The sequence below is a fragment of the Perca fluviatilis genome, chromosome 15 (genome assembly GCF_010015445.1).
Source record: "Perca fluviatilis chromosome 15, GENO_Pfluv_1.0, whole genome shotgun sequence".
In the NCBI taxonomy this organism is placed as follows: Eukaryota; Metazoa; Chordata; class Actinopteri; order Perciformes; family Percidae; genus Perca; species Perca fluviatilis.
The window spans coordinates 37057655-37080470 of record NC_053126.1 but is presented as its reverse complement, the minus strand read 5'-3'; positions in this window follow the sequence as shown (position 1 = coordinate 37080470).

Genomic DNA, 22816 nt, shown 5'->3' with positions numbered 1-22816 from the left:
TCCTGACCGTCACACGTTTGTCTCACCAGTGAAGTTTTGTTGCCATAGATACTGTATATATGGGGCACCGCAGATCCAAGCCGGCTCCGGTGCTCCAGAGCCCGGGCACAGCGCCGCTGCCCTCGGTAATACAGCCTCCAGTAAAAGTGAAAATAAAAATGTTTGTTTTTTATTATTCCCGTTTTTGTAAGTTGCCATCTATTTCTCTCCACAGCGTCGTTTAGGCTACTCCTCCGCCAGGCTGTGTAAGACGCATTCATATCTTATTTATTTATTTGGCTGGATTCACATCTCCCCATGTCTGCTGCTTCACACACTTTATTTGCTTACTTGCATGGTTAAAGAAAATAAAACTGTCTAAAAATACATCCATGAATAAAACCAACTGCATTCCGATTCTAACACATTTCGGTTTTATGCTGGTTAGGATAGGAACTTCTTTTAAAAGCCAGGCCTTGTTTGTGGTAGTGGACACCTTATACTTTTACTAAAGTAAATATGTCTGTTATTATTTGTACTTTTACTTGAGATTCAGTACTTCCTCCACCGCGACTCCTGACAACCATCTCTACGCAGTCCCCCGCTTCCCAGGAGGTGCACAGGACGTGTCATGTCCTTATATGGGCATTTTTGGGGCGTTTTCTTATGCTAATTAGGAACAACTGGCAAGCGCTTTCAGTTACGAAGACGTGGGATTCATCAATCCTAAGAACACAGGTGCGAACAATTCAGCTGTTTAAGAACACGTCATGATCCGACGTAGACTTTTCTTAGAAACTTTCTTAACATATTTAAGAGAAAACTTAGGAAGATATTGGTGAATGAGGCCCAATGATATCAAAAGCTGCAGTGAAATCCAACAGCACAGCCCCTACTATTTTCTCATTTTCTGTCTCTGTGCCAGTCATCTACCATTTGAGTCAGGGCTGTGCCTGTAGAATGTCCAACTCTATAGGCATGTTGATAATCTGTATATGAATCATTCGCTGAAAAATAACATTGTATTTGTTCAAAAGCAATTTTTTCCATGATCTTACTTAAAGCCGGCAGCAGGCTAATTGGTCGACTATTCGGGCCACTAAATGATACAGTTGTATTCTTCGGTAAAGGAATGATTTTAGCAGTTTTCCATGTCGTCGGAAAGATTTTTTTTTTCAAAACTCATGTTCAAAACATGGCTAACTGGAATGGCAATCAAGTTTGCCACCAACTTCAACTACTTTTGTATCCATATTATCCAGACCAGGGGCCTGTTGCACAAAAGTAGAATAAAGATAGTATAGTATCAGGATAACTGAAAAAGCGCAGCTTGACTTAGTGTGATCCGCTCATCGCGGCTTAATCGGTTGCACGTTTGCCGAGCCAGGATCAGACGGTGAAACTATGTCAGCCAGGAGTAGATAGCTGGGATAAGTGCTCGTTCACGGCTTTCTTAAATAGACCACGGTATCCATCACAGATTTACTGATGCAGAAATGGAAAAGACGTGTGCAGCATATGTTTCACCCGCTGAGCAGTAGCTTCTAATGTAAATTTACGAGGAGGTGAAACATATAAAATGCAAAAAGGGAAATATGGCTGTTATCAAACGGAAAAAAAGCCCGACAGACAATAGCGGACCGACTGAATACGTATGGATTTAAAAAAATCTACTTAGTCACTCCACGTTTTAATTGCTTTAATATGATTGTTTTATGTGTTGGTTGTATTGATGTATCTGTTTTTATGTGCTAAATGTGCTGGTTTTACACTAAAGTGTCTTTGAGTAGCCTGTAAAGCACTATATAAATAAAATGTATTATCATTTAGCCTACTTTGCCTTAAAAGTGAGCAGAGGGAAGTCTTGTTCCTTGGGAAATTTACCCTAAGGACTAGGCTTAATTTCAAACCCTTATTCATAATGCGAGAAGATGTTTTACAACCATATGCACAAATCTCTATGAGCTATATCTAATTCTAAATATCTTTCTACAATTAATGTTCATACAGAACAAGCATGACTAGACAAAAACTAGAAAAAGAAGTGACTTCAATACACACTGTAAGCATATCTGTAAAACCATGTAGCCATGTAACCATCTCAACAACTGCATAGTAGGATTTAAATCAAACTGGTGACAGCAATAGTGACAAGTAATGCATGTTAATAAAATGAAGCAGAACACATTCAGAAGACAACGGAATAACTGTTAAACACGTTTATTTTGGATCAGAGTGGCAGCAGGTTTAACACATCAGACTCCAGGATTAATCTTAGCCTGGCTGTTAGCCTGCTCTGGAGCAGGCTAGCTGCAAAGAATAAATCTCCATGGTTACTTGGCTGGGCTTAATTCAACATGCTTTTGTGCAACCAAGTCAAAGCTAAATTCACCCAGGATAACCTGAATATTCCAGCTTAATCCCTTATCTTGGTTTTGTGCAACAGGCCCCAGATGGTTTGTCTTTACAACTGGATAGCAACTTTTCCACATAACTCACATCAACTTTAGTAAATTCAAAAGTACATTGTTTTCCTATCATCAATTGATCTCTAATCAAAGTATATGATTGTATATGTTATTTGTTTGGCACATTTTCTCCTTTAGTTTTTCCACGGTGTTGTTAAAATAGTTGTTAGCAATATCCACAGGCTTGGTAATGAAGTGTCCTTCTGCTTCAACAAATGGAGTAGATTTGGATTTACTGCCCATCATCTCATTTACAAATTCCACATTTTCTTACTGTCATGCTTTGCATTCCTAATCACATTTTCATAATACATCTTCTTTTTATTTTTATTTAGCTTGGTCACATAATTTCTTAGCTTGCGGTAAACTTGCCAGTCCGATTCATGATTGGAGTTATTTGCCATTTTCTTTGCTTGATCGCTCTGTACCATACAATCCTTCAATGGTTCTCTTTTTCACAGGTGCGTGCTTATCAATTATTTCTACAAACAGCTTATTAAAAGTTTGTGTTCAAGTAACTCACCTCTGTTGTGTCTCGTTTCCAGAGTGTTCAGGCTAAACAAATCCCCAGCGTATCGAGTCCCATTTTAAAGGTTCTGGGAGATACCATGTTTCAAGTAGCGAAGGGGTGTTTGAGTACTTTAATTAAATGTACTTGAATGAATTGTTCAAACTAAATAATGCAAGTAAATTGAGATAACAGTAGATAAGTAGAAATGTGTTTGATGTGGTTATTGTGTTTTGTGTAATTGTTTAGATTGAGTACATTTCAGATTTATCTTGTACTGTGGAAGGGTCGAGATAATGTTAGTGGCAGGTGTCGGTACACGATCCGTTCTGCGCATGCGCAAAATGATTGCGCATGCGCATATGATAATCCTGTTGTAGGGATTTACGACACTGCATGATCTGTTCCACGCTTCTGGTTGTAGTTGTAGCGGTCTGCTGTTAGCCTCCACGTTAGTTTAGCTAACAGCTAATTCGGCTAACCGCTAGCTGAGACAGCATGTAAAAGACCCTCAAACATGAAAATAACCATTAAAATAAATAACAGCTATTACTTCAGTTCTACTTGTGCTCATTTAAAATACAATCACTCAATACTTATCTTTATTGTTATTACTGTAAAGTCTTAATTTAGCTGTAGTCTGCTTTTCCCAGTGTTTAGTTTGAGTTAATGTTATTTTAGCTATCAGCTAGCGTTTAGCCAATTAGCTGTTAGCTAAACTAGTGTTAGCTTCCCGGTGGAGGCTAACCGTTCTCTTAATACATCCATGAGGCAGACCGCTACAACTATGACAGATCGTGCAGTGTCGTAAATCCCATGGAGAACTCGTAAAACAGGATTATCATCTTGCGCGTTCACAGAACGGATCGTGCAGGCAGCACAGATCGTGTACCGACAACAGGCTATAAAAGGCTGCCAGTTTCCATCTAGCGCTGCTGCTGTCAGGACCACATGCTGCCTGTGGTGCTCAGTTTGTTTGTTGCGATCATGGCTTCCATTTTTGTGTCAATTGTTGGGGAAATAAACACCTGTTGAGCTGCACCATACCTCTGCTTCAAGTCTCCTGCTGTAATTATCCAACCGCTATGCGGCCATCCTAACAGCGGCGCAGAGGATTTTTGTGCTCGTACTGCCCCCCATGTGTCATGAAAAAAATGCGTTGTACACTCTGAACAATAAATCTGTAAAATAAGAGACAAAGACAAAGTTCTGGGGGATTGTTACCCAGAACTTTGTCCCATATACTGTATATGTTGTGTGTAGCTGCTGCTAAAATACACATTTAAGAATGTAAAAAAAAAACTACAAAACACTTTAAAAAAGTGTCATAAAGTTCCAGAAAAAAGGGACAAAAAACGTCAAACAAAGTGACAACGTGGACGTCTTTAATCTCCCAAAACGCTCCGTGGCCTTCATTTTGTTCAAGAAAACTTTATTGACAGCGCAGGCAGCAGAACGTATGAATGAATGAATGAATCTTTAACTGCGACCGGAGACAAAGACAACAAAACAATAACAACATTAATGAGAATCTGTTGTTATTAATAAAACATGACAACAGAAAAGTGCTGAGTCACTGTTCAGATCCAAACCTGCAGATTTTAAACATGAATCAGCAGAAAATCAGCAGAAAACCACGAGAGACGAGTTGAGAGAAAAGAGACACAATATTAAAATACTAAGATGGATTTCAGAGTAAAATCTGAGTTATTATGAGATCGAGACTTTAAACGTTATGCTGACGACACCTTCATATATTTACATAAACACGTCTTCTAAAGACATGTTTCAAATGTTTGAACTTTTCTCATAAAGTCTGACTTTGTTCCTGTAGAATTGAAGGACTTCCTGTCAAAAAGCATCGTAGTGTTTCATCTTTAAATATAACTTTATTCTCATACAGTATTCTTTACATTTGGACTTTATCTCAGAGACGTTTCTTCATTAGACCTTGTTCAGTTTATGTTTATCATGTTTAACATTGTTCTCTTTTCTCTCTTATCGTCACAATGATTTACTGTTCAAAACAAACACTTTGAATTCTGGGTAATTATTCAACTCTGAGTTTAGAGACGGAGAAGAAAATGCCCAAATAAAGAGGACAAGTTCAGTTATAGTTAGAGGGGACGAGGAAGGGAGGGAAGGAAAGGAAACAAGAGAGGTAGAAAGGAGAGGAAGGAAAGAAAGGGGAAAGAAGGAAAGAAAGAAAGGACGGGGGGAAGGAAAGAAAGGGGAAGTAAAGAAAGAAAGGAAGGGAAGGGAAGGAAGGAAAGAAAGGGGAAGGAAGGAAAGAGGGGAAGGAAAGGGGAAGGAAAGAAAGAAAGGAATGAAGGAAGGAAAGAAAGGGGAAGGAAAAGAAGGAAAGAAAGAAATGAATGGAAGGAAGGAAAGAAAGGGAAAGGAAAGGGGAAGGAATGAAAGAAAGGAAGGGAAGGAATGAAAGAAAGGGGAAGGAAAGGGGAAGGAAAGGAAGGAAGGAAAGAAAGAAGAAGGAAATAAAGGGGAAGGAAAGGGGAAGGAAAGGAAGGCAGGAAGGGGAAAGGAAGGAAGGAAAGAAAGAAAGGAAAGAAAGGGGAAGGGAAGGGAAGAAAGCAGAAGGAAAGGAAGGGGAAGGGGGAAAAAAGGAGAGGAAGGAAAGGAAGGGGAAGGAAAGAAAGAAGAAAGAAAGAAAATTCCCATTACGAAAATAAAGTACCTGGTACCTGCTAACAGGTACTTTTTTTAGTACCACCTCAGTCGAGGTTCTAAGCGAGCCGAGGAGATACCAAAAGGTGACGTGAAAGTGACAGACTCGACAGACACGTCTCATTCACGTCACCTTTTGGTATCGGCTCTGTCCTGAACAAACCCGCTATTTTTAAATAAGTTTAGCTTTTTTTGCTGCCACCACTTTCATTTGAAACTAAATGTGTCTTCTGGCTGTGGCAACAACAACACACCTTCCACGTTCTGTGTGTGTGTTGCCTTAGGTCACGGCAGTTTCCTGCGGCCGCGGTGCCCATATAAGACAACCAGCCATGCTCGCCTCGTGCATGAGGCGGTACTTAATGCTGCAATGGGAAAAGGAGGACGGGGCAGCACAGCCGAGTTGAGTCAAGCCGAGCCGAGCCAAGTAGAGCTGGTACTAGCAATGGAAAAACGCCATTTGTTTTATCCATCTTGGCACTTAAAGACTCTCGGAGGCCATAGCTCAGTCGCTGGTTTCAAGTCTTCTTCAGTACAGCACAATGTACATACAAAACGCGAGAAAAAGTGTAGCAGATAATAGCGGACTGACTAAATGATATTCTAAAAATATACATTTATGAACTACTGCCCTTAACTGAAACCATTCAATGAGTCACTGTCATTTGCAAAATGAACAGTTGTACATGTTGCATTAAAAGTGAGCAGTGGAAGTTAATATGACTTAGGACATTTATATTTTAGCCCATGAGAGAGACGGAGGAACAGAGTGAAAGAGATATTTACGCATCATCTTCTAGCGTTATTGAAAATTGATCTTCATGGTAAATTTCCTGAGTAACATTATCTTCTGCTTACTTTTAAGGCAAAGAGTACAACTGTTAATTTGTGCAAATGATTAGTAGCCTAATCCTTGAATGGTACGATTATGACGGCAGTGGTCAGTAAATGTATATGTTTAGGCTACTTATGCATTCAGTCGGTCCATGATCGTCTGCTACGCTTTCTCTTGCTGTTTCATTACAGCGGCCATGTTTCTTTTCTTTTTATACAAATAATGTGTTTCACGTCATCATACTTCCACAAGAAGCTACTGCTCACTTTGTATAAAGTATGAACAATGCGTATATTCTCCATTTTGGCATCAGTAAATCTGTGATCGACCTCGCGGTCTTTTGAGGAAAGCCGTGGACGTGCATCTATCTGAATTACTTCAGCCTGACTCGACCTGGTCTCTCCTCCTCAGCTCCTAGTCTCTCCTCCTCAGCCTGGCCTAGTCTCTCCTCCTCAGCCTGATCTAGTCTCTCCTCCTCAGCCTGACTCGACCTAGTCTCTCCTCCTCAGCCTGACCTAGTCTCTCCTCCTCAGCCTGGCTCGACCTAGTCTCTCCTCCTCAGCCTGACCTAGTCTCTCCTCCTCAGCCTGGCTCGACCTAGTCTCTCCCCTCCTCAGCCTGACTTGACCTAGTCTCTCCTCCTCAGCCTGGCTTGGCCTTTGTGAAACCCACCAAGCCCGGCTGCACAGATTAGACTAGGTCAAGCCTCGCTTTAATAGTTATCCTGGATTTATATATTCTGCTTTTGTGAAACAGGCCCCTGCATGACGTCACTTCTGTTGACGTTCCAAGTACAGTACAGGCCAAAAGTTTGGACACACCTTCTCATTCAATGCTTTTCCTTTATTTTCATGACTATTTACATTGTAGATTCTCACTGAAGGCATCAAAACTATGAATGAACACATATGGAATTATGTACTTAACAAAAAAGTGTGAAATAACTGAAAACATGTCTTATATTTTAGATTCTTCAAAGTAGACACCCTTTGCTCTGATTACTGCTTTGCACACTCTTGGCATTCTCTTGATGAGCTTCAAGAGGTAGTCACCTGAAATGGTTTTCCAACCGTCTTGAAGGAGTTCCCAGAGATGCTTAGCACTTGTTGGCCCTTTTGCCTTCACTCTGCGGTCCAGCTCACCCCAAACCATCTCAATTGGGTTCAGGTCCGGTGACTGTGGAGGCCAGGTCATCTGGCGCAGCACTACATCACTCTCCTTCTTGGTCAAATAGCCCTTACACAGCCTGGAGGTGTGTTTGGGGTCATTGTCCTGTTGAAAAATAAATGATGGTCCAACTAAACGCAAACCGGATGGGATGGCATGTCGCTGTAGGATGCTGTGGTAGCCATGCTGGTTCAGTATGCCTTCAATTTTGAATAAATCCCCAACAATGTCACCAGCAAAGCACCCCCACACCATCACACCTCCTCCTCCCTGCTTCACGGTGGGAACCAGGCATGTAGAATCCATCCGTTCACCTTTTCTGCGTCGCACAAACACACGGGGTTGGAACCAAAGATCTCAAATTCCACTGGTCTAATGTCCGTTCCTTGTGTTTCTTGGCCCAAACAAATCTCTTCTGCTTGTTGCCTCTCCTTAGCAGTGGTTTCCTAGCAGCTATTTGACCATGAAGGCCTGATTCACACAGTCTCCTCATAACAGTTGTTCTAGAGATGTGTCTGCTGCTAGAACTCTGTGTGGCATTCATCTGGTCTCTAATCTGAGCTGCTGTTAACTTGTGATTTCTGAGGCTGGTGACTCGGATGAACTTATCCTCAGCAGCAGAGGTGACTCTTGGTCTCCCTTTCCTGGGGCGGTCCTCATGTGAGCCAGTTTCGTTGTAGCGCTTGATGGTTTTTCGACTGCACTTGGGGACACATTCAAAGTTTTCGCAATTTTCCGGACTGACTGACCTTCATTTGTTAAAGTAATGATGGCCACTCGTTTCTCTTTACTTAGCTGATTGGTTCTTGCCATAATATCAATTCTAACAGTTGTCCAATAGACAAACAATTCCACTAATTAACCCTGACAAGGCACACCTGTGAAGTGAAAACCATTTCAGGTGACTACCTCATGAAGCTCATTGAGAGAACACCAAGGGTGTGCATCGCTATCAAAAAAGCAAAGGGTGGCTACTTTGAGGAATCTAAAATATAAGACATGTTTTCAGTTATTTCACACCTTTTTTGTTAAGTACATAATTCCATATGTGTTCATTCATAGTTTTGATGCCTTCAGTGAGAATCTACAATGTAAATAGTCATGAAAATTAAGGAAACGCATTGAATGAGAATGTGTGTCCAAACTTTTGGCCTGTACTGTAAATACCAAACAAAACAGAGAAATAGGCCATGCAGTTGCTGAATCTGTCTTCATTTCAGATCAACAAAGGTCAGTTTAAAAGATTTTCCTCAGATTTTGAGAGACTCTAATCACAGCCTTTCGGCTCCCTGTTTCCGGGTTAGCACTCCACCAATCAGATTGGTCATTTGAGCCCGATTGCCGGCAGTGCCTGCCCTCCCAACTATGCCCTAGAAATCGGTGAAAATGAAGACCGATGGCCCATCCGATGGACGACTCGGAACACACCGCACAGACTCGAGTCACTGACCTCGCCAGACTGTACCGATTTTCAGCTTGGTCTGTAGTGGGCTTAACTGTCACTAACCCCCACCCCCTCCCCCAACCATCTTGTCGGTGATTGGCTGGAACTTGGTTTGTTGTATTTTGGTGGACAGCCTGTGCCCCTAGTGTTTGTTTGACGTTTTTGACCTGTTGCGGGTAGATGTAGGAGAGTCGTCGTGAGCAGATATTGACACTCAGGGTAGTCAAAGATGAAGTTTGGAATGATGGACTTTTATTAATTCTGTCCAAATTAAGGCCCACAGGCAAAACAAACAATTAATCAAACCAAAATTAAAGAAAGAAAAAAAAAAAGAGAAAAAAAATACTTTCACGAATAATAAAATAAATTGACATGAGAGTCAAAACTTATGAAATGGTACCAAAAATACTTGACTTTTAAAACTAGTCTCTAGAGCCTTCACAGACTTATGTCCACCCTCTTCTAGCTCCCTGAACAACTGAGACTGATGGCCTATATAGGCCTGTAGCGCGCCACTGGAATTGGAACATACAAACCACAAACAAAATACAGGGGTGGCGAACAATTCAATTCAATTCAATTTTATTTATAGTATCAAATCATAACATAAGTTATCTCGAGACACTTTACAGATAGAGTAGGTCTAGACCACACTCTATAATTTACAAAGCCCCAACAATTCCAACAATTCCAGTAATTCCCTCAAGAGCAAGCAGTGCGACAGTGGCGAGGAAAAACTCCCTCTTGGGAAGAAACCTGGGACAGACCCAGGCTCTTGGTAGGCGGTGTCTGACGAGCCGGTTGGGGGTGTGATGAACAGTGGCGATAGTAGTCACATTAATAATGGAACAGTGACTGGATTTAGTGGGAAGCTGCAGGGTTCAGCAGGACGCAGCATGACATTGCAGGGCATCGCTGAGCTCAGCAGGGAGTGCAGCAGGACCATGGCGACAGCTACAACCAGGATCTTGGTGCCAACGTTCTCCAAGGAAATACGCTGGGGGAAAAAAGCATAAGGACTCCGGGGAGTAAACTCCCCAGAAGCTAGGATTTTTCGGGCTTAGAACTCTCCCCCTGCCGGATCTGGCTTGGCTGGCCTGCCTCCCTCTACTTTGTTATGTATTATTAATCTAACAATTATGAAGAGAAGCAGTTGGGCCAGTTAGGTGAACACTGCAACTCCTCACTCCCTAACTATAAGCTTTATCAAATAGGAGAGTTTTAAGTTCATTCTTGAATGAGGTGACAGTTTCTGCCCCCCGAACCCAGATCGGGAGCTGGTTCCATAGGAGAGGAGCCTGATAACTGAAGGCTCTAGCTCCCATTCTACTTTTAGAGACTCTAGGTACCACCAGTAACTCTGCATTCTGGGAGCACAGTGCTCTAGTGGGCAATAGTGAGTAAAAAGGTATTAGGAGCTCTTCTAGATATGATGGTGCTAGACCATTTAGAGCTTTGTAGGTCAAGAGAAGGACTTTAAACTCAATCCTGGATTCAACAGGAAGCCAATGCAGAGAAGCTAATACAGGAGAAATATGATCTCTTTTCTTAGTTCTTGTGAGAACGCGCGCTGCAGCATTCTGGATCAGCTGGAGAGTCTTAAGAGACTTATTTGAGCAACCTGACAGTAGGGAATTACAATAGTCCAGCCTGGAAGTAACAAATGCATGGACTAGTTTTTCGCGCGTCGTTTGAGACAGGATATTCCTAATTTTGGCAATGTTACGAAGATGAAAAAAGGCTGTTCTTGAGGTTTGTTTTAGATTGGCATTAAAGGATATATCCTGATCAAAGATAACTCCTAAATTTCTAACAGTGGTGCTGGAGGCCAGGGCAACACCATCCAGAGTAGCTATATCTCTAGATAATGAAGTTCGGAGGTGTTTAGGGCCCAGCACAATAACTTCAGTTTTGATAGGGTTTAACATCAGAAAATTATAGGTCATCCAGGATTTTATATCCTTAATGCACGCTTGAAATTTAGCTAGCTGACTGGTTTCGTCTGGTTTGATTGACAAGTATAATTGGGTGTCATCCGCATAACAGTGAAAGTTAATTGAGTGTTTTCTAATAATATTGCCTAGAGGAAGCATATATAAGGAGAATAGAATTGGTCCAAGCACTGAGCCTTGAGGAACCCCATGGCTAACTTTAAGCGTGCTGGAGGATTTATCATTAACATTCACAAATTGAGATCGATCAGAGAAATAGGACCTAAACCAACTCAGAGCAATTCCTTTAATGCCAACCAAGTGTTCCAATCTCTGTAACAGGATTGAATGGTCAATAGTGTCAAATGCAGCACTAAGATCTAGTAAAACAAGAATGGAGACAAGACCTTTGTCTGCAGCAGTTAGAAGGTCGTTAGTAATTTTCACCAGTGCCGTCTCTGTGCTATGATTCTTTCTAAATCCTGATTGAAAGTCATCAAATAAACTATTGCTATGTAGAAAATCACATAACTGATTAGCAACCACCTTCTCAAGGATCTTGGATAGAAAGGGAAGGTTAGATATAGGTCTATAGTTTGCTAAGACCTCAGGATCCAGGGTGGGGTTTTTCGAAGAAGGTTTTATCACAGCTACTTTAAATGACTGTGGTACATAACCTGTTAATAGAGACATATTGATCATATCTAGTAATGAAGTGTTAACCACAGGTAATGCTTCTTTGAGTAGTCTCGTTGGGATGGGGTCCAAGAGACAGGTAGATGGCTTAGCTGAGGATATCTTTAACATTAATTGTTGAAGGTCTATAGGATAAAAGCAGTCTAAGTATATGTCGAGACTAGTCTTTATTTCTAACGACTCTGCGTTTAAAGGTGAACCGTTAAAAGTTGAGTGTAAAAAGGCGTGATGAATTTTATCTCTAATTGTTGTAATTTTATCATTGAAGAAGCTCATGAAGTCATCACTACTCAGAGCTAGAGGAATAGATGGCTCAGTAGAGCTGTGGCTATCTGTCAGCCTGGCGACAGTGCTGAAAAGAAACCTTGGGTTGTTCTTGTTTTCTTCTATTAGTGATGAGTAATAGTCTGATCTGGCCTTTCTTAGGGCCTTCCTATAGGTTTTGAGACTTTCTTGCCAATCCAAACGGAGATTCTTCCACCTTGGTGGAACGCCACTTACATTCGAGGTTTCGCGAGATTTGTTTTAATTTGCGAAGTTTGGGAGTTATACCAAGGTGCTAGTTTCCTTTGCTTCATCATCTTCTTTTTCAGGGGAGTGACGGAGTCTAAGGTCGTCCGTAGGCATGTCGGAAGCACCGCTCTACAAATGCATCAATTTGAGAGGGACTGAGGTTAACATACAGGTCTTCTGTTATGTTAAGGCATGACATAGAGTCGAATGCTGTTGGAATATCTTCTTTAAATTTAGCTATAGCACTGTCAGATAAGCATCTGGTGTAGGAGCTTTTGTCTAATTTAATATAATCAGGTAGTAAGAATTCGAAAGTGATTAAAGAATGATCTGATAATACCGAATTCTGCGAAAATATTATTAAATCCTCAATTTCAATACCATATGCCAGCACAAGGTCGAGGGTGTGGTTAAAAGCGCGTCGCCTTGTGCACACTCTGACTGAAACCGATTGAATCCAGTAATGAGTTGAAAGCAGTACTAAGGCTGTCATTGTCAACGTCCACATGGATATTAAAATCACCTACAAGAAGTACTTGGTCTGATTTAAGGACTAAACATGATAAAAACCCTGAGAATTCAGATAAAAATTCAGAATACGGACCTGGAGCCCTGTAAATAACAACGAATATAATTGGCTGTAATGTTTTCCATTTTGGATGTTGAAGATTAAGAACAAGACTTTCAAATGAGTTATAATGTAATTTAGGTTTAGGAGTAATTAACAGGCTTGCATAAAGATGGCTGCAACTCCCCCTCCTCGGCCTGAGCCTCTAGGAATTTGAGTATTAATATGGCTGGGAGGGGTGGCTTCATTTAGACTAACATAGTCTTCATGGCCCAGCCAGGTTTCAGTAAGACAAAATAAATCAATTTTATTATCTGATATCAACTCGTTTACCAATACTGCTTTAGAAGACAGAGATCTAATATTTAATAGTCCACATCTAGTTTTCCTATTTTGTTCTATCGTTGCAGTCGTTTTAATTCCAATTAGGTTGTTAAGTATAGCGCATCTTTTGTTTACCTTTGATTTAACCGATCTGAGCGCGGGGACAGACACCGTGCTTATTAAACTATGAGTGGGCGACTGCTCCAACGGAAGCACAGAGGGGCGCGTAGCACTGCACCTCTGATTACTAATATCAAACTTGGGTTGTCATGGTTTATGTCTGATAAATTCGTTCAGATTTTTTGATATGAGAGCGGCACCGTCCCAGGTGGGATGAATGCCGTCTCTCTCAATCAGACCAGGCTTTCCCCAGAACGCCCTCCACGAACAGACAATAAAAGCTACAAACAGCCAAAATTAACAGATCTAGTAGGCTAGAAATTTACTAAAGATTATTTACATGACTCATAAAAACATTTCACTAAGCCACAAGATACTTTGACGGACAAAATAAATAATTCCTCAAAATTACAGTCACTTCCTGTTACCCCGGATGTAATAACGTCATTTAAACTCGCCGATCGCGGCAAACTTTCCTTTATCAACAAAAGAGCAGACGCCAGTAAGCCACAAAGACTACCTGTTATACTGTTACCTTTTAAATTAAATAAACAGCAAGTTAACAAAGATGTAAGTGTTGTAAGTGTGATTATTATAAATGATGTTTGTAACAAACGGTATGGTTTTAAACAACAGAGAATTATGTATTGATAGATATAGCTATAGCCTTTAAATCACCGCAGTATTAGCTGTAAATATGTGCACAAGAATGCTACGGGATTACTGTGTGGAATCTGATGATTTGAAACGGAGCATATGATACGTAACAGAGCATATCGACATGCTAACAAAACATACACAGGCAACATTCACACTCCGTCTTTGTGAGCTAAACTAGTGGTGCGTTCTTTTTGTCCACCGAAGTTGTTTTACGTTGTTTTACTCGTCAAGTCGTCTGAACTCAGAGGCCCCCGAGCTCACTTTCAAAGATGGCTACGTCGTGCATCACACGTAGTAAACATTGTGGTTATCTACAATTTTAAGCACTTTTGTCTTTGTTGTAACCAAATGAAGAAGTCGTACACATAGCACTGTATACTGCTACCTATAGACATGTCTCTACAGTCTTATTAGGAGTTAAACATAGCGCTGTATACTGCTACCTATAGACATGTCTCTACAGTCTTATTAGGAGTTAAACATAGCGCTGTATACTGCTACCTATAGGCATGTCTCTACAGTCTTATTAGGAGTTAAACATAGCTGTTACGCAACCTATAGGCATGTCTCTACAGTCTTATTAGGAGTTAAACATAGCGCTGTATACTGCTACCTATAGACATGTCTCTACAGTCTTATTAGGAGTTAAACATAGCGCGTATACTGCTACCTATAGGCATGTCTCTACAGTCTTATTAGGAGTTAAACATAGCGCGTATACCGCTACCTATAGGCATGTCTCTACAGTCTTATTAGGAGTTAAACATAGCGCGTATACTGCTACCTATAGACATGTCTCTACAGTCTTATTAGGAGTTAAACATAGCTGTATACTGCTACCTATAGGCATGTCTCTACAGTCTTATTAGGAGTTAAACATAGGCTGTATACTGCTACCTATAGGCATGTCTCTACAGTCTTATTAGGAGTTAAAACATAGCGCTGTATACTGCTACCTATAGACATGTCTCTACAGTCTTATTAGGAGTTAAACATAGCGCTGTATACTGCTACCTATAGGCATGTCTCTACAGTCTTATTAGGAGTTAAACATAGCGCTGTATACTGCTACCTATAGGCATGTCTCTACAGTCTTATTAGGAGTTAAACATAGCGCTGTATACTGCTACCTATAGGCATGTCACTACAGTCTTATTAGGAGTTAAACATAGCACTGTATACTGCTACCTATAGGCATGTCACTACAGTCTTATTAGGAGTTAAACATAGCGCTGTATACTGCTACCTATAGGCATGTCACTACAGTCTTATTAGGAGTTAAACATAGCTGTATACTGCTACCTATAGGCATGTCTCTACAGTCTTATTAGGAGTTAAACATAGCGCTGTATACTGCTACCTATAGACATGTCTCTACAGTCTTATTAGGAGTTAAACATAGCGCTGTATACTGCTACCTATAGGCATGTCTCTACAGTCTTATTAGGAGTTAAACATAGCGCTGTATACTGCTACCTATAGACATGTCTCTACAGTCTTATTAGGAGTTAAATAGCGCCTCATTAGGTATTTTGTAGCTTGTGCAGCTGAAATTGGCTAGAGACGCTCGGTTGCTATATGACAACAATGGCTTTAAGCCGAGTCTTGAGCAGAAAGCAGAGCAGTAGCCTAACGTTAACGTTAATCAAAACGTAATTTTCATGTATCAAACTGTGAAATATATGTGTGTAATATGTCAATAACTAAGAAAAGACATCATATTTCTCCTGTATTAGCTTCTCTGCATTGGCTTCCTGTAAAATCCAGGATTGAATTTAAAGTCCTTCTCCTGACCTACAAAGCTCTAAATGGTCAAGCACCATCATATCTAGAAGAGCTCCTAATACCTTATTGTCCCACTAGAGCACTGCGCTCCCAGAATGCAGAGTTACTTGTGGTACCTAGAGTCTTTAGTTATCAGGCTCCTCTCCTATGGAACCAGCTCCCAATCTGCCCCCCGCAGAAACTGTCACCACGTTCAAGAATGAACTTAAAACTCTCCTATTTGATAAAGCTTATAGTTAGGGAATGAGGAATTGCAGAGTCCACCATACCTGTCAAGTGTCCCGTTTTGGCCGGGAAAGTCCCGTATTTTACCCTTCTTTCCCGCCGTCCTCACGTATTAGTATTTTCCCGTAAATCTCCCGTATTTTAACCTGCGTTATTAAAAAATAATACCCCGGGTCCGAGTGGAGTAAAAAAAAAAAAACATTCCCAATCTGAGCTCTGTCACTAGCCTCGCGATAACTGCCACCTGCAGTAGCCTACTACAGGTGCTGTAGGTGGCAGTTGTCGCGAGGTTAGTGTGTGAGGTCAGATGATGAGTGACAACGCAGGGGAAAAAAAAAAAAACAGAGACGGATGATGGACGCTTCGACAGAGACGGTGCGCTGCCAAAACTTCTGAAGGCTTTACTATGCATTCCCCATAGCAATGCAAGTTGAGAAAGGATGTTTAGCATGGTACGAAAGATTGTTACAGAGAATAGGATGACGTTAGACAACAGAACTGTCTGCGCTCTACTCTCATGTAAAATGAACCACTCTGGCCCAGCCCACAAATACACTCCTTCCAAAACAATCTTAAAGAATGCAAATTCTGCAACAAATTTGTACAATAACTCACTAAAAGAGTAAAGAAAAGTTATGTGAAATGAAAAGAAAAACTGTAAAAGAAAAGCAATATGAAATGAAAAGAATGTGTGGAATGAAAATAAAATGTAAAGACAAGCAATGTTATAAATTGTAAATGTTTTCAGCATTCTGCATCAAGTGGTGATTTTAGCTTCCTTGTACACCTGTCTTAAAATGTAAGGGATACTGGAGCTTGGTTGGGGTGGTGGGACTGCTTGCGGTGGGCGCCGGAAAATTTCCCTTATTTTCAAATCCAAAACTTGACAGGTATGGAGTCCACCTAACTGGCCCACCTGCTTCTCTTCATAATTGTTAGATTAATAATATATAACAAAAGTAGAGGGAGGCAGGCCAGCACAGCCCGATCCGGCAGGGTAGAGTTCCAAGCCCGAACAGGCCACCTCTCCTTTTGACCTGTCTCTCTTAGTTACGCTGTTATAGTTCTAGACTGCCGGGGAACTTCCTTCCTTTGACACACTGAGCTGCTCTCTCCTCTCCCTTTCTATTACCATTTGTGTGCATCCTGTCCCAGAAATGCTTGTTACTAATCCTAGCTTCTGGGGAGTCCTTATGTTTTTTCCCCCAGCGTATTTCCTTGGAGAACGTTGGCACCAAGACCCTGGTTGCAGCTGTCGCCGTGGTCCTGCTGCACTCCCTGCTGAGCTCAGCGATGCCCTGCAATGTCATGCTGCGTCCTGCTGAACCCTGCTACTTCCTGCTACGTCCATCCATGCTCTGCTGGGCCACGCTACATCCTGTAACGCCCTGCAGAGCACTGATATGACATGAACTACTACGACTACCATTTGAAGTCACTGTTCCATTATTAATGTGACTACTATCACCACTGTTCATCATATCCCCAACCGGCCCGTCAGACACCGCCTACCAAGAGCCTGGGTCTGTCCGAGGTTTCTTCCCAAGAGGGAGTTTTTCCTCGCCACTGTCGCACTGCTTGCTCTTGAGGGAATTACTGGAATTGCTGGAATTGTTGGGGCTTTGTAAATTATAGAGTGTGGTCTAGACCTACTCTATCTGTAAAGTGTCTCGAGATAACTCGTGTTATGATTTGATACTATAAATAAAATTGAATTGAATTGATTAGTTTAAACCAGGGATGCACCGAATCCAGGATTGGGCTTTTTGATGGGGGTTGGGTTTCTGACGAACATTAGAATTTTTTTCCAGTGAACCGAACCCTACGCTTGCACTAGGCGCGCTACGCTGGTCTCCGTAATGACGGTGCCGTTGATTACGGGAAGGTGTTTACGTAGGTGGAGCGTTCAATTCAGTAGGCTGTGAGAAAGTGAAAATGGAACTGGTGAGCAGTGTTGTTTGGCAGTACTTTCAGTCAGTTACTTCATTAATGTGTTCACTGTGTTCATGGATCAGAATCAGAAACGCTTTATTGCCAAGTACGTTTTTAACACATACAAGGAATTAGGTTTGGTGTTGTTGGTGCATCTGACACATTCTCTAAATAAAATACAAACAATATAAGTAAAGTATATGTATATGTACACAGTATACAGTATGTATTCAATTAAAAATAAAATATTAAAAATGAAATAAAAGATAAAAGATGAGAGTAGAGGATGGGAGTAGAGTTTGGTTCGGCAGAATCTTAACCAGTGGGTTCGGTATTCGGCCGCACCCCAAAAATCTGGATCTGGTGCATCCCTAGTTTAAAGAAATGCCAATAAAACAGAGCATGTTTTTCTCCCATCCAGGAATGCTGTGTGGACTAGACAGACCTCCAGCGTGCTGTGGAGGAAGGTCTGGACAGGAGAGACTACTGCCTGTATAAACCCAGCGCTAGAACGCAAAGATATGAATATAAGTTCACGGAGATGCCTGGAATATATTTTCACAAACTGATGTTTAACTCTATTTGGCATTGACTGAAATAGCGTAGATGGGGACACAATTCAAAACAATTTTAATTCACTTTTTGGGATAGTGATCTCAGAATGTTGTGATTTTTTTTCACTAACATTAAAAATTTAGTTTTGAAGACGTGTGCAGTGTTTGTTCACTCTACTGTTAGGAGAAGTTGGAGTCCCTGAGTGAAGCTGCTGCACCGTGACCCGACCCCGGCATCAGCGGTTGAAGACGGATGGATGACATCACTTCCTAGTGAGGGTCAGGTCCCCCCCGACCACAAAGTAGCCCTCCAAACACACAACACATTAACCCTCTGAGGTCTAAGAGCATTTTCTCACATCTTCTTAAATTCACCTTTTTAAGGTATTTGTATAGAACTGATCCACGAGTGTTTCACATCAAAATGTTCAGAACAGACTCAGCTTTCTGTCCCAGAGCGACGTGTGAAGAGATCATTTGGGGCTAAAGCTGAAAACGATCTTTGCTTTCTGAAATTCCTCGACTCTCTTTTAGAAAACAAACCTTAACTTGTGATTTGTTGTACGAGTTGTTTCGGTGCTTGAAATTAGTTCACAAAGTTGTGTAATATATGATAAAAATAGTAAATAAATGTCTGAAATTAAATTTTGTGATATGGCTTTTTGAGTCTGAGTTTTGTCCTGTGTTTGTTTCTACTACGGGCACCAGAGGGTGCTGCCACTAGAAACCTAAATATAGATCAGAATGATGCTGGAACATACTACTTCTGGGGGAGTTTTCTGTTATTACCAAAACAGAATGGGGCCGTCCTTGGTGCTGAAACAGAGCATTATTACTGAAACAGAGGGAGGCTATCCATGGTTCTGAAACAGAGCATTATTACTGAAACAGAGGGAGGCTGTCCATGGTTAAAACAGAAGGGAGCTGTCCATGGTGCTGAAACAGAGCATTATTACTAAAACAGAGGGAGGCTGTCCATGGTTCTGAAACAGAGCATTATTACTAAAACAGAGGGAGGCTGTCCATAGTGCTGAAAAAGAGCTGTGTTACTAAAAGAGAGGAGGTCTGTCCATGGTGCTGAATCGTAGCATTATTTGATTCAGGGTTAGGATCTGTCTTCAGGGGCACTTCTAAAATATTTTGGAGCATCCTCTGCCACTGGTCAGGATGTGCCACCTACCTCCCCCCCTACACAGAACTCTGTTTCTTTTTTTTTGGGGGGGGGAGGGGGTGCTCGAAGGGGGTCTCGTCAAGGTGTAATTCAATGTAGAACTGCCACTGGTTACTCAAATTGGGACGTTCAGCCAAAATCAAGCACGTCCTGTGCAAACGGGATCTCAGCTCTGACTGCTGTCTGTCCGCGCGGCCGTCTGACGGCATCAGTATTAAACTGACAGTTCATTACCGGTTAAAAACATCTCATTGTCGCGTTAAATTGTAGTCTAATAGTGTTTAGTTTTACACTATGAAGGTTAAACTCTGCAATTAATCCGCAGTTCGCATGCATGCATGAACTGTGGTGGTCCGTTACACTGTAGGCTATATTCAACATCACTGATAATGTTTGATCAATATAATGTAGAAATCATTACACTTCACAATATTTTGCATCCATAACATGATTGTGTCATTGTGCAATTCAGCAATAAAAGCAGTAGACTCTGTAAGTCAATCCTACATTTTTCAACTTGGGAGCAAAACGTGCTCCTTGGGGAAAAAAAGTGACCATAAACCCCTGTTCCTGCTGTGTGTTGTCGTATCTGGCCCATGGCCCAGATGTGAAAGCCCCCTTACTGGACTACTGAATATATGTGAGAATGTTATTCCATTATATTTTGTATTTTTAATTGTTACCTGCCCCCAGAATTTTGTGATACATTTTTGCCATAAATATAGACGTTTTTACCATAAATTGGTGCCTAAAAAATGTATCAGAATGCAGGAATTGAAGTCTTTTACCCTCAAAAGTTCCAGGGGGAAGAACCCCTAGACCCCCCCTGCTCTATGTGTTCCCCCAAAGGCCAATTCTGAGCAAGGAAAAACCCTGAAGTATAATCACAGACAGCCATTAAAACATTAGAGAGTTAAAACCGATGAAAAGATGGAGAACCAGACAGACAATGTGTACAGAGTCAACAGAGAGAAACACGGACAAATCGGACAGGGACGACAAAAAAAGACACACTGTAGAGAATGACAGTAACAGCAGACAAACGGCTTAAACAGGCAGTATGTGTAAATTTGTTATAAACGAGCTCTTTAAAAAGTAGTAAGCATTGTTTGCCAGTTACTTACATTAAATATAAAAAAATCAGTTACATACGGTACTGTTTATGTTTCACCATCTGTACACAAATGTAATGGGGCTGCATGGGCGTGGTAATGTGGACTGGTGTGGCTACAGTGCCAGGGCTGAATTTTTGTCCCAGTCCGCCCCTGGTGTCCGGTGCCAGACTGGAGCAAAGACCACTATAGGAGCCGTTAGCGCGGATACAACTGCCCACCGGCCTGGGAGTGCACCATCCCTTTATCACTGTTCTTTATTATCAACGTTTCATTCCTTTGAAGACATTTGGCAGAACAGCATTGTCTTCTTTTTTTTTTTTACCAAGTTGGATTGCTTTTGTTAACTTCTATCTAGCTTATACTTTTAGTTCTCAACACAGTCTGTTTCAGCACCCAACCCCCCCCCCCCTTTCCCTTCTCACACAGCTTCGGTGCACAGGACCTTCTCAGCAGCTTGCCAATTTGCCAATTCCCCCACAGTGAAATGATAAATAGAAAACTGCTTCGCGGCGCAGTTTTTTTTTTTAAGTGCTTGTGCCGCCCCGGGCTGCAGCCCACTTCACCCATGCCAAAAACCACCAGTGCCTGTGAATGTGTGTGAGAGGAAACAGACGAGGCTCAGGACCCGACAGAGTTTATTAGAGACAGAGAGAAACATGCTGTTAAATCATCGCTACAGTTAGAACTACCAGCTGTCCTCCTGCAGAGCACACAAGTCACTTCTTAGAACAGTTAGTAACATGGTTCTGTCTGTTTAGTAGCTTTATACAATGTTGGACTCAACAAGATTTACAGCAAACCGTTTTGGAAGGCAAACGGGGGGAGGAGGAGAGAGACTTCCTGTCGCAGTTAAAAATGCATCATACACTCCAAAAAATAAATCCATAAAATAAGAGACAAAGACAAAGTTCTGGCGGATTTTTACCCAGAACTTTGTCCCATATATTGTATGTTGTGTAGCTGCAGTTTCAATACACATTTAAAACTACTTCAAGAAAAAAGCCACAAAAACACTTTGAAAAAGTGTCACAAAGGTCCAAAAACCAGCCCCCAAAGGGCGAAAAACATCAAACAAAGTGATAACGTGGACTTCTTTAATCTCCCAAAACCCTCCGCGGCTGAGAGAAGCTGTCGGAGAACAAGTTCTACAATTTGAAATGTAAAAACCAGAAATCTAAATGCGAATCACTTCTAGGGACAAACATACAGACAGATGTTACAGCTGTTACACAATTTTGAATGTTTTATTTATATTTTTGTCTTTTGTATGTGTTACTTATCTGTTTTTGTAGTTGACTCTACAGGTCTTCATTTTGTTCAAGAAAACTTTGACAGCGCAGGCAGCAAAATGTGTGAATGAATGAATGAATCGTTAACTGCGACTAGAGAAAAAGACAATAACCCAATAACATTAACGAGAATCTGTTATTAACAAAAAATAACAGAAAAGTGCCGAGTCACTGTTCAGATCCAAACCTGCAGATTTTAAACTCAAAATGAAAAACATGAATCAGCAGGAAACCACGAGACGACTGGAGAGAAAAGAGATACAATATCAAAATATTAAAGACGGCTTTCAGAGTTATGAGATCGAGACTTTAAACATTATGCTGACAACACCTTCATATATTTACATAAACACGTCTTCTGAAGACACGTTTCAAATGTTGGAACTTTTCTCATTAAGTCTCAAAAAGCCTTGTAGTGTTTCATCTTTAAATATAACTTTATTATCATTAAATCTTTAAATTTGGACTTTATCTCAGAGATGTTTGCTCGTTAGTCCTTGTTTAGTTTAAGTTCATAGTGTTTCTGAACATTATGTCTTTAATATTTCATATTGTTCTTTTCTCTCTTAATGTCACAATGATTTACTGTTCAAAACAAACACTTTGAATTCAACTCTTAGTGTAGAGACGGAGAACAAAATGCCCAAATAAAGATGAAGTTCAGTTTGTAGTTAGAGGAGACGAGGAAGGGAGGGAAGGAAAGCAAACAAGAGTGGTAGAAAGAAGAGAAAGGAAACGAGTGGTAGAAAGAAGAGGAAGGAAAGAAAGGAGAGGAAGGAAAGAAGAGGAAGGTCAAGAGAAAAGGAAGAAAGAGACAAAGATCCTCTGAGCAACAGTTGAATAAGAA